The sequence below is a fragment of the Musca autumnalis genome, unplaced genomic scaffold (genome assembly GCF_047663935.1).
Source record: "Musca autumnalis isolate F117 unplaced genomic scaffold, ASM4766393v1 scaffold_3, whole genome shotgun sequence".
Taxonomy (NCBI): Eukaryota; Metazoa; Arthropoda; class Insecta; order Diptera; family Muscidae; genus Musca; species Musca autumnalis.
This window is the reverse complement of record NW_027411866.1, coordinates 148,129,747-148,144,367: the sequence shown is the minus strand read 5'-3', so window position 1 is coordinate 148,144,367 and position 14,621 is coordinate 148,129,747. Positions and strand designations below refer to the sequence as shown.

At 36.8% G+C, this 14,621-nt stretch overlaps 1 long non-coding RNA gene across 1 annotated transcript in view; it reads left to right on the top strand.

Moving 5' to 3' along the window:
* LOC141396387 (uncharacterized) overlaps positions 1 to 14,621 on the top strand; it is a 118,503-nt gene that overhangs the window by 71,678 nt on the left and 32,204 nt on the right. Inside the window, exon 4 of the long non-coding RNA XR_012411151.1 lies at positions 12,187 to 12,218. This is a non-coding gene — a long non-coding RNA (uncharacterized lncRNA). The remainder of the gene's footprint in view (positions 1 to 12,186; positions 12,219 to 14,621) is intronic.

Sequence of the window (14,621 nt, the reverse complement as noted above, 5' to 3'; positions counted from 1 at the left end):
AAAATTTTACACGATTTTGTAGCTGCTCTGTAGGTCGCGATTAAAGTCCGATCGGCGCGATTAATGTTTGAGTTTATGAGAAGGAGGTTGCAATTTAACATGATGATCAGATAATATGTAGCCGATTAAATTGACCAAACATTTTTAGTGAAAATTGGTAAAATGTTCAATATGTATCTTATATTTGTATACCCTCAGCATTTATGCTAACGAGGGTATATACACTTTCATACTGGCAAAATGTGCCTCATCGAAATAATGGTTTTAGACCCCAAGTATGTTTGGACCAAATGTGTTTAAGACAATTTGGAGTTGATTTAGCCATGTCCGTCTGTCTGTCTGTCTGGCTGGCTGACTGGCTGTAGCGCGCGATAACTCTCGAACGGATCAACCGATTCGGTCTATAATTTGGCTTTCGTAATATTTTGCCAAACTTAGTTTAAGTTCGAAGATGGGATTTATCGGTCCATTCTTTCCGGTACCTCCCCCACAAAAGTTCAAAAATGTTCGGAAAATTTGTGCGCACGATAACTCTAGAAGCGAGTAACCGACTTGGTCCATACTTTGCAAATCGTGAAATTTCTACCAGACTTAGATGAGGTTCCAATATGGACTCAATCGGTCCATTCCTTCGGGTACCTCACAGACAAAATTTTGGATAAGTTCAGATTAGGACCTGCTCTCGAATCGCGTTGATTTTTGTTACATGAACTTGTATTCACTGCCGCCCATACGACGATACAAGTTTCATAAAGCGCAAGTCCACACTTCTTCAGAAAATGGCCGGAAAGGTTGGAGCGCAAGATAACTCTCGACCGGATCTGCCGATTCGGTCGAAATTTGGCCTTCGTAATATTGTGTCCAAACATAGCTTAAATTCGAAGATAAGCCATATCGGTCCACTCCTTCAGGTACCTCCCCCAAAAAAGTTAAAAATGTTTGGTTAAATTGTGCTCACGATAACTCTTGAAGGGAGTGACCGATGTAATCGATACTTTGCACATCCTAATATATCTGCCAGATATAGATCAGGTTCGAAGTTATAAACAAATATTGACTTAGCATAGTACTGAAGTTCTCAAAAATTTCCAAACTTTGAGAGCTTCTCATGCAAAACTCACTTTTTAGACTTAGCATACTATTATTTGGAGGTGTCGATTTGGTCTTCGTCATATTATATCCAAACTTAGTTTCATCCCCAATATTTAAAAAATGTCACTAAAATGGTAGGACGATATAACTTGAATGGGGCAACCAATTTGGTCCAAACTTTGTCAAAATTTAGTTTAACTTCTAAAATAGACCACATCGGTCCTCCCTAAGAGTACCTCCCACACAAAAGTTCAACATTTGTGTTTTAGTGCAGTTAATTCCCCATCCACATTTTTGATGGCAAGTTAAAATGTCCAAAAAGGGCAACAAAATTCTGGAGAGAACTTAAATCCAATCGATCTGTCCGTAGGTGAAAGTTTCACTCACATTGGATGAGGGTATATATGTATCTGTCGGCAAAGCCGACTGCCACTTTTTTACTTGTTGGGAGTCATTTCTTGTTTTTGGTATTCAAAATGGGTTATATAGGTCCACGTTTTGATGTAACCCCATAGAACAGTAACCGAATTTTGAAAGATTTATCGAACCGTAAGGTCTTAAATTTGTTATATAGTCTTTGCAAGGGTTATAAAACATTTCTGCAAAGAATTGTCGGTATAGGTTTACGATTTAGTATAACAAAATATAACGGTTCGGCCCGATTTTATGTATTTCGAAGATTTTTTTCTCTATAAACACAGTTACACCACAAGTCGTTGACATAGACACTCTTGATATATGTAGTACTCATTTCTTAAATAGATTACGTTGTCATCGGAATCTAAAACTATTGGGATTTCGAGATCAGCCTACCTAATTATAACCCAAATATTATAATTATATCCAATTATCGTATAATGTCGTTCTAAAAAAATGTTGAAACATCAACGAAAGTTTACAACTGCATTGAACTTAAATTACTTCCATTACTATCAACTTTCCCAATTATTACAAACTTTTACATTCCCGCGGATCGTCGCCATAAATGCCCAAAGATGTAATCCCAAAAAATCAAAATTCGTTTTTTGATTGAATCTGATGTAAAGTTAAAACACATGCCATTCAAGCTTCTGCATTTAAAATTAACTGTCGGTTTTGGTTTCATTATTTACACCCATTCGTACATAATTGATAACATGTATATTCTACATTAGTTAGCTACGTCTTTTGGCATTTTTGGTGACGATATATATATTGTCTAAAATTATAAAACCCATGTTGAAATGAACAATGACAACAACATAAACGTATTGTTTATACACTTTAAGTGATAAATAAATATCGAAACACAGAACATTTTTAAATAATCTCTTAAAAATACATTAGTGAGATTGTCTGATTGTTTAGAATGTAAGAGTAGTAGTTAATTGGTACATACTGTAACCGATTATTCATTAATTTATTGTAAAAGAAAACAGTATGGTTCAGATCAGTATTTCCCAAATAATACTAACCCCCATTATTATAAGTCTTCTTTTGTTATAGTTTGGATTTACCGAACAGATTTATAGCGTTCCGGTTAACTTAAAGTTAAAAGAGATAATTGAATTTCAAGGAGGAACTTCTTAACATTAACTTTCAATGTAAAAATTATATGTTTAATGCCTCCAAATCGGTTTATTTTGCGTTTTGAAATCCATCAGATAGTAAAAGAACACATATAATAATGGCCCTAAGTGTTCTTTATGGAACCTAATTTTTTGGTATTTTGTGCACTAGAAGAAATCAAGATGAAGTGTCCCACAAAATTAACCGTCGAATAATATGTAATTATGTTAAACATTAATGTGGAATGTATTACACTATGCAACAAAATTGTTGGGTACGATTCGATTCCCAGGCCAGGTACAAGGTAAAGTAAATACTACAACAAATACAATTCAACAACAACCACAAAGAAAATTGTTTTTGTTTGTAATGTTAGTGTCATCGGTAAATGTAAACAAAATAAGGAAATGTCTATAAATTATTGGAATTTAAAAAAACTTATATTTTTCCATATTTGATTGAATATTTTGGAAAACATGAATGAAAACTCGTTAGATTTTCAATTTGAATGTCTCCATACCATCCCAGTAAAATCTTCGATGACAAACCATGAGTTGAATCATGGGTGCAAGTGATCTGGCATGTCATCTTTTTGTCATTTTCACTCATGAATTTTATATGAGCGTGACCCCCAAAAGATGACGTTCTTTTTTGGATCCTAAGCATGTCATTTTAACCAATGCATTGACATGTCATTTTCACCAATGCTTTGATATGTAATTTTAACCAATGCATTGACACGTCATTTTCACCCATGCTTTGACATGTCATTTTAACCAATGCTTTGGCATGTCATTTTCACCAACCCCTTGGCATGAAATTTTCATGTCTTGTTTGGAAAATGGAAATGCTGTATTGAAATATGGTTTTCATGAAAAACAAAACTTTATTAATTCAAACGAATTCATGAAATAACTACAATTAATGTATCAGCAAAAAGTTTACATCCAAAATTGCAATGTAAACACCACCGCTGTAACGCAAAAGATTACTTCCTCCGTTCTCCGCAACAGATATTCTTTCATCTTACAAAAGGTTTTTTCTATTATCTTCCCATCACCAGTTCAGATTTCGACATGGACTCCAAATGCACTCCTTTAAGTATTTTTATTTCGTTAATTACTTTTATTTTATAATTTTTTATACCAACATTTTAGAAATTTATACTCTTTTGTTTAGTGACGAAAATAAGTAGGGATCTACAACCCGGCTTGCTTTAGGGATCTCTACGAACAAAATGTAATAAACGGGGAGGAGAGACTTTTTATGGAAAATACCATTTATGCTTAATTTATTTATTTTTAATTGTTTCTTTCCAAAAGTCGTTTCTTCTTTATTTTCAGATTCTTGTTCCTTTTCGTTTCGGACTTTTTTTTCAAATTCCAAGAAGTGAGTTTTGATTGATTTCATTCTATGTCAGATTTAGAACAGACAAGGGAACTTTTAAAGTAGCAATGTGTGCAGTCCGATTCTATTTTTAGCTCGATGGGACTTCATTTTTATTGCAGACATTTCGAGCTTCATACAATACCAATTGCTTAGAAGTTTTAGTTGTCTGATATGCAGGAAATGTAAGACAACATCACGACGACAGTTCTAACAACTTTGGTCTGTTCCAGAACCTGCAAGAATCTACTTATTTTTACTACGATAACAATTTTCCCTTAATAAAAAATAGTAAAAATTAGTGGATTTTTGCAGTACTGGAACATACCAAAATGAAAATAAACAGGTGTGTAAATAAAAACACAAACATCATCTCTATTGGATCGATGGAATGGGTACAAATGCTGATGAAAAGATCGGATCTTTCACGACTTCCTTTGCATTGGTTCAAATCCTAATGAAAAGATCGGATCTTTCACGACTTACTTTGAACCAATGCAAAAGATGACATGAAATCACGTCATCGCAAAGAACCCCTTCCTTCAAATTTTGCTGGGATTCCACTTAATGCACAATTTCTCGCAGAAAGTACAATTCTTGTAAAAATGTTTGGGGTCCCTGGTAATTTATCCAAAATGGAGAAGCTGCTTCAATATTTTGTTTTTGAAAACAAAATACCACACGTTTATTAGAGCTTTATTTTTTCAAGTTTAACAAAATTCCCTACATATTAACAAATATTGTACCTCCTCTGTAAGCGGTGTTTTAGTGTGCGGCACGTCGTTCGGACTTGAAAGAGGTTACATGCCAATGATATGAAAAAGTCTTAATGGGAAATAGTTTTATGGGAAATACATTTTTACTTCAAAAAGTATATATCCCTAATATACATCGAACATAGAAATAAATATATAAAATGTCGTATGGAACTTGACACTAATATTCAGCCCAGTTCAGTTAGCTGGGTATTGCTGTTACCTTTACCGATATACCCCATTTTTAATACCAAACATGTCTACATAAAATTTCATTCATACCACATTAAAGTTTCTATCGTGATTTTAATAGCCGGACCCACATATTTATATCGCTGTCTGTTCGATGTTGTGATAAAATCTTTTAAACTTTTGGTCGAAAATTTTGGCTTCATAATATTTTGTCCGAACTTAGTTTAAGTTTGAAGATGAGGCATATCGGTCCACTCCTTCAGGTACCTCCCCCACAAAAGTTCAAAAATGTTCAGAAAAATTGGAGCAACCGGTTTGGGCCATACTTTGCACATCGTGAAAATTATGCTGGACATAGATGAGGTTTTATATGGACCCTGTCGGTCCACTCCTTGGGATATCTCACACACAAAATTTCGGACTTGTTCAGTTTAAAACCTGCTCTCGATTCGCTTTGATTTTTGTTGTAGCAACTTGTATTCACTGTCCCCATACGACAGTACAAGTTGCATCAAGGGCAAGTCCACACTATAGTAGTTACAATTTCTAAGTAGTTACTACTACCAAAATTTACTGAATGAAGTCATAAATTGGTAATGAATTTTTTGCTGGGGGACAAAAAATCCTGGGCCTTTTAATGTAAAAATCGGACTGGACTGGTGCATGGTATTTTACATCCCCACGTCACCCCTGATAATTGACACCAACCTATGTATATCAATGAAAGAAAAATTAAAAACTTAATCCGATTAGGGTGTTAATCCATAAATGTTTCAATATATAATTCAATTCATAATTCATTCCATTATCCATCTCTTAACCGAATATTCGGTTAGATTCCCACAATAAAATATTTATAAACATTTTACACCAATTCTCAAATCATAATGAAAACATTGCCTGGAAAATTATGTTTATTTAGTAAATTTGGCTGTTGGTTGTTTGTTTATTTGTTGATTTTTAATTTTTGCCATAATAAACTTAAATGGTATTCTCTTAGTCGCAAATAACAACAACAACAGCACAATATATGTGAGTATGAATGTATATGCCTTTATTTCGAGTTGTTGCATAAAATGAAAAACTTTATGCAAAATATGCTAAAAATTGTTGCACAATCGTACACAGCCATACATGCCCACAAACACAAACAAAATTCATACGGTTGTAAAGTTTACAAATAACTTTTGCAAATAAACAAAATAATAACAATAATAATAAGAACAATATGCTTTTATGTTGGAATATTTATGCAGACTCATTCATATACACTTACAAATTCATGTGTATAGATAGTATGTGTAATTTGTGCAGTATTTATTACTTATTTATGTTAACAAATAGCAATGGAATGCAACTGAAATGAAAAAGGAACAGTGTTTGATGACCTACATTTATAATTTAAATAGCAGAATGATAGAGTGATAGATTTGAATGACCTACAAGGGAACATATTTTGGCAGGAATGGTCATAAGAAAGGCATCTTTGAGCCTGCTAGTTTTTTTGTCTCATGCGCTTCCAATCGATATTTCCATACATCAGATACGATATTTATACAACTTTATAATAATATTTTTTGACCTCAAGTACCAAAAGACACATGAAAAATATTTAATTCCGAACACTGTGCCATATTGCGTGTTAACGTACTCATAGTTTTCAACATATTTGCCTATTATATCAACCGGTTGTTTCAGAATTCTTTGTTGTTTTTGTTATTCGACCTGTTGAACGACTGGCTGTCTGTCGTCCTGTCTGTGTGGCTCTTGAATATTATCGCTACAGAATGTGAGAACATGAAAAAAACTTGTAGTTTGTATAAAATCCCAGTAATTTCTACTGGCAGGCGTCATGTGACCATATCTACATACCATGCGACATACACACACATAGACAAATATCCTGAAATATGTTCATTCGAATGGATGGCAAATACACATACACACCGAGTAATATTCGATGAAAATCATACACTTACATTTATTGAATAATTTGTTATACCTTTGCGGTAAATGCTTTTGTCATAAACATTCATACGAGAACAAAGATACTAGGGTGGAAATGAAAAAAAATTGGATTCAATAGTAATCATATTAAAACTAAGGAAACTAAAAAAATGTCTAAATATTGGAAGGTGTGGGCTAGGGTTATGACTTTTTACAACCTCATATCACTGTATCATAGCGTGATGAGTTTCTACATAAGATTACATAAAATCTTAATTATATAGTGATTCGGTAAAAAAACCTCACGCACAAAATTATTTTAATTATTATTTTATTTGAATTTGACAGAAATATGGGAAAATTTTTGAAGCCACTGTAAGCAGATATATAATTGAAAATAAACTTTAGAACCACATGAGATAATCACACTTAACTCACATGTATTTCCCACTTATTTATTTTTTATTTCTGAGAATCATAAAAATGTCGTAGCTGTTTTTTTTTCAAAGATATAATTTTTTAACAAAAACAAAAAAATCTAAATTTTTTCAAAGTGGTTTGTGCATGACCTTTTTTATACCCTCAGCATTTATGCTAACGAGGGTATACACACTTACATACGTGAAAAATGTGCCTCATCGAAATAATGGTTTTAGACCCCAAGGATGTTTGGACGAAATGTGTTTCAGACAATTTTGAGTTGATTTAGCCATGTCCGTCTGTCTGGCTGGCTGGTGCGCACGATAACTCTCGAACGGAGCAATCGATTCGGTCCAAAATTTGGCTTTCGTAATATTATGTCCTAATTTAGTTTAAGTTCGAAGATGGGTTATACCAGTCCACTCCTTCCGGTACCTCCCCCACAAAAGTTCGAAATTGCTTGGAAAATTTGTGCGCACGATGACTCTTGAAGCAAGTAACCGATTTTCTCCATACTTTGTACATCGTGAAACTTCTACCAGACTTAAATGAGGTTCCAATATGGACTTCGGTCCTCACCTTCGGGTACCTCCCACACAAAATTTCGGAAAAGTTCAGTTTAGGGCCAACTCTCGAATCGCTTTGATTTTTATTGTAACAATTTGTATTCACTGTCCCCTATACGACGGTACATGTTTCATCAGGGGCAAGTCCATACTTCCTGAGGAAATCGGTCCACTCCTTCTGGTACCTCCCTCACAAAAGTTCTAAGCTTTTCGCTAAAATGGTGTGCACGGTAACTCTCGAATGTAGTAACCGAGTTGTTGTTGTTGTAACAGTGTTTTTGTTATGTTTATTTGTTCGTTCCTCTGTTCAATCTGGCTCTGGGTCTATCTCCAGTTCAAGAAAAGTGGCTGCTTCGATGGGATGTAGCCATAGATCCACTGGAGTTAGATGGGTAGGTTTGGCGGCGCAGTTAAAAAGGTGTTGTGTGTCGTGCGGGCCCATGCCGCATACTGGGCAGATGTCTTGCACGGCGCGATCGATTTCCGCCCAATAAGAATTTAGGCGACTGCAATATCCCGAGCGTAGTTGAGCCAAAACTACTCTAGTTTGTCGTGGCAGCTGACACTCCTCAGCTGCGATAGATGGAGGATGTACTCCGAGTACTTTATTCACACTATAATTGCTTAAGGCCTTGGCAACTGCGCCCGTGTGAATGCTATTCAATCCTGCTTGATATGCTTGTTGATCTAGGGGTTCTCTCCTGTATCGTTGGACCTCTCCCTCTAGAGCATGGATATCCTTCCTGATATCCCTGAATGGGCCGGGCCTACCCACAAGATGGTGATTGGGATGGCTCACACGATAACATCCAAGCAGGTACTGCAACGAAAGCATCTCATTGTGTTGCTTTACAGGAAGAATTTTTGCCTCCTCATGTAGATGGTCCACTGAAGATTTGAGGAGGCACCCTGTCGCTGTTCTCAGGGCTGCATTCTGGCAAGTTTGAATCTTTTTCCAGTTCGAATCACACAATTTCGGGGACCAGACTGGAGCCGCATAGCTTACCACAGACCGACCTATCGCGTTATATGTGGTCAACAAGGTTTCTTTATCTGCACCCCAAGTGCTGCCGGCCAGGGACTTGAGGACCTTGTTCCTACTTTTCAATTTGTCGCAGATAGCTGTGGCGTGTGCGCACGACGTGAATGTAGTGTCGAATGTGACCCCTAAAATTTTAGGGCAGTTTGTGGTCGGAATTCTGCTACCGTCGACCACGACATTCAACTCACGTCCAAACTGCGCTGTCCATGTGGTGAACAGAGTGGCTGTAGATTTTGTGGGGGAAATCTGCATATTCCTCGAATGGAAAAAGGTGGTAAGATATCACCCCACCTTGGGCAACTCCCTGTTTCACTCTACGGGGTTTGGACTTCTTATTCCTGAATTCCACGTACGACTGGCGTCCACACATATAGTTGATTATCCAACGTTTCAAGCTTGGCCGGAGGGTTGTCTGCTCAATGTCCTCAAACAGCGTGGAGTGCCTGACTGTATCAAAGGCTTTTGATAAGTCAAGCGCCACCATCACTGTTCTATCGCACGGCCGTCTCTGGTTGAGTCCTTTACAGATATATGTGGTAATGGCGTGCAGCGCTGTTGTCGTGCTGTGCTGCTTACGGAATCCATGTTGATGATCGGCAACTTGATAGCTATTTCTGATACTGGGGAGGATCAAGGCCTCAAGTGTCTTTGCTACGGGCGACAAAAGCGAAATCGGTCTGTACGATTCACTTTTGCTGGCATCCTTGCCTGGCTTCCGTAGTGGGACCACCCTGCCCATTTTCCAGACTTCGGAAACAACGAGGGTGGCTAGCGACAAGTTGAAGACTTTGGTGAGATACTCGACTCCCGGCTCATCCAGCTGCTTCAACATTACCATGGAGATTCCATCAGGGCCCAACGCTTTGGATGATTTAGCGTTCCTGATAGCATTGGCAACATCATCCATTGTAAATTGTGGTGGTTCATCCTCGGCAGGAAGAGATCTGATGCGACGTAATACTCTTCTCTTCGCCCTGTCACTCTCGGGATGCTCGACAAACTGTCGATTGAAATTACTTGCGCACCTCTTCGGGTCAGTCAACGTAACGTCGCCAAACGTGACTGAGGTCCTATCTTCCCTTCTTCCAGGGTTCGAGAGTGACTTAACCGTTGCCCACAATTCACCTATACCGGCTCCAATGTTGCAGCTCTTCAGATGATTTAACCATTTGTTCCGCATATGCTCGCCGACCAGCCTGTTAACTTCCAGTGTCAGCTCCCTGACTCTGGGGTCATTGGGGTTGATACGACGAAGCTCATCACGCTCGTTTGCTAATCCCGTCGCCTCTGCTGGGAAATTTGGTCTTACTTCGGGTATTCGACCAGCAGGGATATGGCGAGCGGCTGCAGCAGTGATGATGTCCCGGAACGTCCTTTCCGCTACCCGAACATCTGAAGGATTGGGCAATTCTCTGAAGCGGTGATTGGTGAACTCTCTGAAACTCGGCCAATCAGCTTTTTTATGATTGACGAACGTGCGGCGTATCCCACATCCATTGTAGTAACTGAGTTGGTCCATACTGTGCACATCGTAATATTTCTACGAGACATTGATTAGGTTCGAATATGGACTATATATGTCAACTCCTTCGGGTACCTCTCATACAAAGTTTCCAAAAGTGCAGTTTAAGAGCGGCTCTCGAATCCCTTTGATTTCTGTTGTAGCAATTTGCATTCGATGTCCCCATTACGATGGAACAAGTTTTTTCAGGGGCAAGTCTGTAGTTCCTGAGAAAATTACCCGAAAGCTGTAAAACCCCTACGACATCAGTAGCTGGAGCGGACGGTAAGTTTCGAACGGAGCAGCCGATTCGGTCCAAAGTTTGGCCTTCGTTAATTTTGTCCAAACTTGGTTTAAGTTCGAAGGTGAGCCATATCGGTCCACTCCGGGTACCTCCCCCACAAAAGTTTAGAAAATGTCACTAAAATAGTACGCACTATATCTCTAAAACGGACATGCCGATTTGGTCCAAGGGGATCCAAAGATCTCCTAATAATTTATCCAAATGTAGTTTAACTTCCAAAATGTTCCATATCGACCTTTTCTTAAGGGCATCTTCACACAGGCTGAGGGTATATCTCTGTCGGAAAAGCCGACTGATACCTTTTTACTTGTTAAATATTTGAATTTAATGAACGTTATTTTAGTTATTATTATTAGCAGGCTTAGGTTTATTCATTCGTGCATCAGGAAATAATTTTTGATTTTTTTTAATTTCATACATTTTTTAAAATAAATATTTTTTTAAATCGATTAGTGCCTAGACTGTTTTTATATTTGAATGTAATAAAAGTTTTTTTAGAGATTAACAGACAAAAGTTCATATACACTATAGTGAATTATTTAAAATAATTCTACAACTTTTCCTATCTGGAAAATTTTCATACAACTCCCTATCCACCCTATTATTAGCACTCGACTGTATGTCTGCAAATTGTTACAAAACTATATATTTACCATTTTTATAGAGTTGTAATTGTATCATGGTTTGTTGGTTGGTCTGTTGGCATTTGTTCGCTCATGCTGTTGTTGATTATTCTGATTCTGATGTTGCTAGTGTTGTTGGTGTCAGTGTATGAAAATCTCATAATTTATGTATAAATTCTGGTGTTGCTACTGCTACGAATCAGTTTGTAATATTGGTTGTTGTATCATCATCACAAAATTAAAACCACATATGAAACCAAAAGTTAATATTTGTCTTTTACATTGTAAGCCACAATTAATTTGACATTTTGTAACAAAAAAAGGAACAACAACTTTTTGTTCAACATCAGCAGCACTCCAAAAACATAGATATTGCATTCCGAATCAGCAACTTCAGCAATTGATGATGAGACTGAGTGGATTTGGATTTATTTAACAGTTATTTGTTGTGATTTTTAGTTGTAAATGAAACTCCAAAAAATTTCGTGATAAATACTAATAGGATTATCGTTAGGTAAACTCTGTAATTTCAATTTGTTATGGAACAAATAAGAGAAATGCAAATTGGTTTTTGGAATGTGAAGTTGAAATTTAAACGAATAAAATATGATGGGTAAAATTGCTTTATATGAAGCAGTATGATGATGTCACACATCAAGTCTTGGTGTTGCGAGTGTTTTTTTTTTCTTCTTTAATGAACTTAATAGGAAAACTATAACAATAGAAAAATATCTATGCGTCTTAACTATTTTTAAAAAAATCATATTGAAATCTTATATTAACATATACATTTATTTTCTCTCATTTCAGGTACATTATATACAGTACAAATATTTGTAGAGGTATGTTTTACTTAACCATACATTGGTAGCCACTCAAATTTTTGTTTCTGTTCCTCTATTCACAATTATTTCTTTTAATTTTTTATACAACAAGTCAAAAGGTATCAGTCGGCTTTGCCGACAGGGATATACTCTCAGTCTGGGTGAGTTGAAACTTTCATCTACGGACGATACAGAATACCGGCAATGCAACCAAAATTCTTTTCTCAAAAAATTATGTATTAGGGGTTTTCCAGACATTGTGGCCCCTTATGGACGTATGAACTATCCGACAAAAATATATATTGGTATTAAAGCTCGCAAGTGATGCGGAGGAAGAATGGATCGGCATAGTCCATCCTTTCCAAGATCTTATTTTGGGAGTCATTTCAATTCGTCAACGTATAACTTTGAGGTTTTTGACCACTATGTCGGGAAGCATAGACTTGCCCGCGAAAAGCATAATATCGGTGTAAAAAGGACCACAAGGAGTAGAATAGGTATAATTTCCAAAGGATTTTTGAACAGATCCTAAACTGCACTTAAACATGAATGTTGAACTTTTGCGGGGGAAGTACCATAAGGAGAGACGGATATGGACCATTTTCCAAGTTAAACTACATTTGTACAAAATATTAGGAAATCTAATTTATACTAAAATTGGTCAAAATATTAGGAAGGCCAAATTTTGGACCGAAACGGCTGATCAGTTCGAGGGTTATCGTGCGTTGCAACCACTACACATTGCACCATAGAGTTACTTACACCTTCTGGCCATTTCTCAGAAAGTATGGACTTGCCCAGAAAAAACGTGTTTGTTACAACAAAAATTAAAGGGATTCGAGAATAACATTTAAACTGCACTTTTTTAAAATGGTGTGTGGGAGCTACCAGAAGGAGAACATGGGGATTTCTGAGTGAAATCGGACACCTTATCAAAATGAGGTTTTTGAATTTTTGCTGTGGTGATGCTGCTCATCTGCAAAACATTTTAGTATGTTTTCAGATTTTTTTTAACTAAAGGTTCCAAAGAATTCTGTAAAAACTATATTCAAAGAAATACTCATATTTAATATTTAATATTGGTTGAAATAGAAACAAGTAAAAAAATATCAGGCTTTGCCGACAGAGATATACCCTCAGCCTGTGCAAATTGAAACACTTTTTTCACAAAAAACTTATGTATTTAAGGGGTTTCAAAATTTTGGTCGTATGAACCGACAAAAATGATGAGTAGGATTAAAGTTCAAAAATTTTGCGGAAAACGTGCTTAAAGGAATGGACCGACATAGACCATGGGGTTGCCATAGAGGGTTTTTACACCCAAAATTTTGTGTGATAAGTACGGAATGGAGTGGACAAATATAGTCCATATTCTATATCTGGTAGATATTATGAGAATGTGTTAAGTATGGACCAAATCGGTCACTCCCATCAAAAGTTATCGTGCGCACAATTTTTCCGAATATTTTTGAACTTTTGTGGGGTAGGTACCTGAAGCAGTGGACCGATATGGCTTATCTACGAAGTTAAAGTAAGTTTGGACACAATATTACGAAGGCCAAATTTGGTCGGAATCGGCATTTCCGTTCGAGAATTATCTTGCGCTTCCACCCATAAACATGGTGTCATAGGGTTGGTTTTTAACTTTCAGGCTATGTTTTTAGGAAGTATGGACTTGCCCTTGAGGAAATTTGTACCTTCGTATAGGGGACAGTAAATACAAGATGTTACAACAAAAACCAAGGCGATTCGAGAGCAGGTCCTAAACTGAACTTTTCCGAAATTTTGTGTGGGAGGTTCTCGAAGGAGTTTACCGATTGAGTCCACATTGGAACCTCATCTAAGTCTGGTAGAAATTTCATAATGTGCAAAGTATGGACCAAATCGGTTAATCCCTTCAAGAGTTATTGTACGCACAAATTTTCCGAACATTTTCGAACTTTTGTGGGGCAGACACCGGAAGGAGTGGACCGATATAATCCATCTTTGAACTTGAACTAAGTTTGCACAAAATATTACGAAGGTCAAATTTTGGACCGAATCGGCAGATGCGTTCAAGGGTTATCTTACGCTCCAACCACTACACACGGTTTCATAGGGATTTCTTGCACCTTTCAGGCTATTTTCTCAGGAAGTATGGACTTGCCCCAGATAAAACTTGTACCGTCGTATGGGGGGCTGTGAATACAAGTTGCTACAATAAATATCAAAGCGATTCGAGTGCAGGTCCTAAACTGAACTTTTCCGAAATTTTGTGTGGGAGGTACCCGAAGGAGTGGATTGATTGAGTCCATATTGAAACTTTATCTAAGTCTGATACACATTTCACGATGGGCAAAGTATGGATCAAATCGGTTATTCCCTTCAATAGTTATCGTGTGCACAAATTTTCCGAACATTTTCAAACTTTTGTGAGGGAGG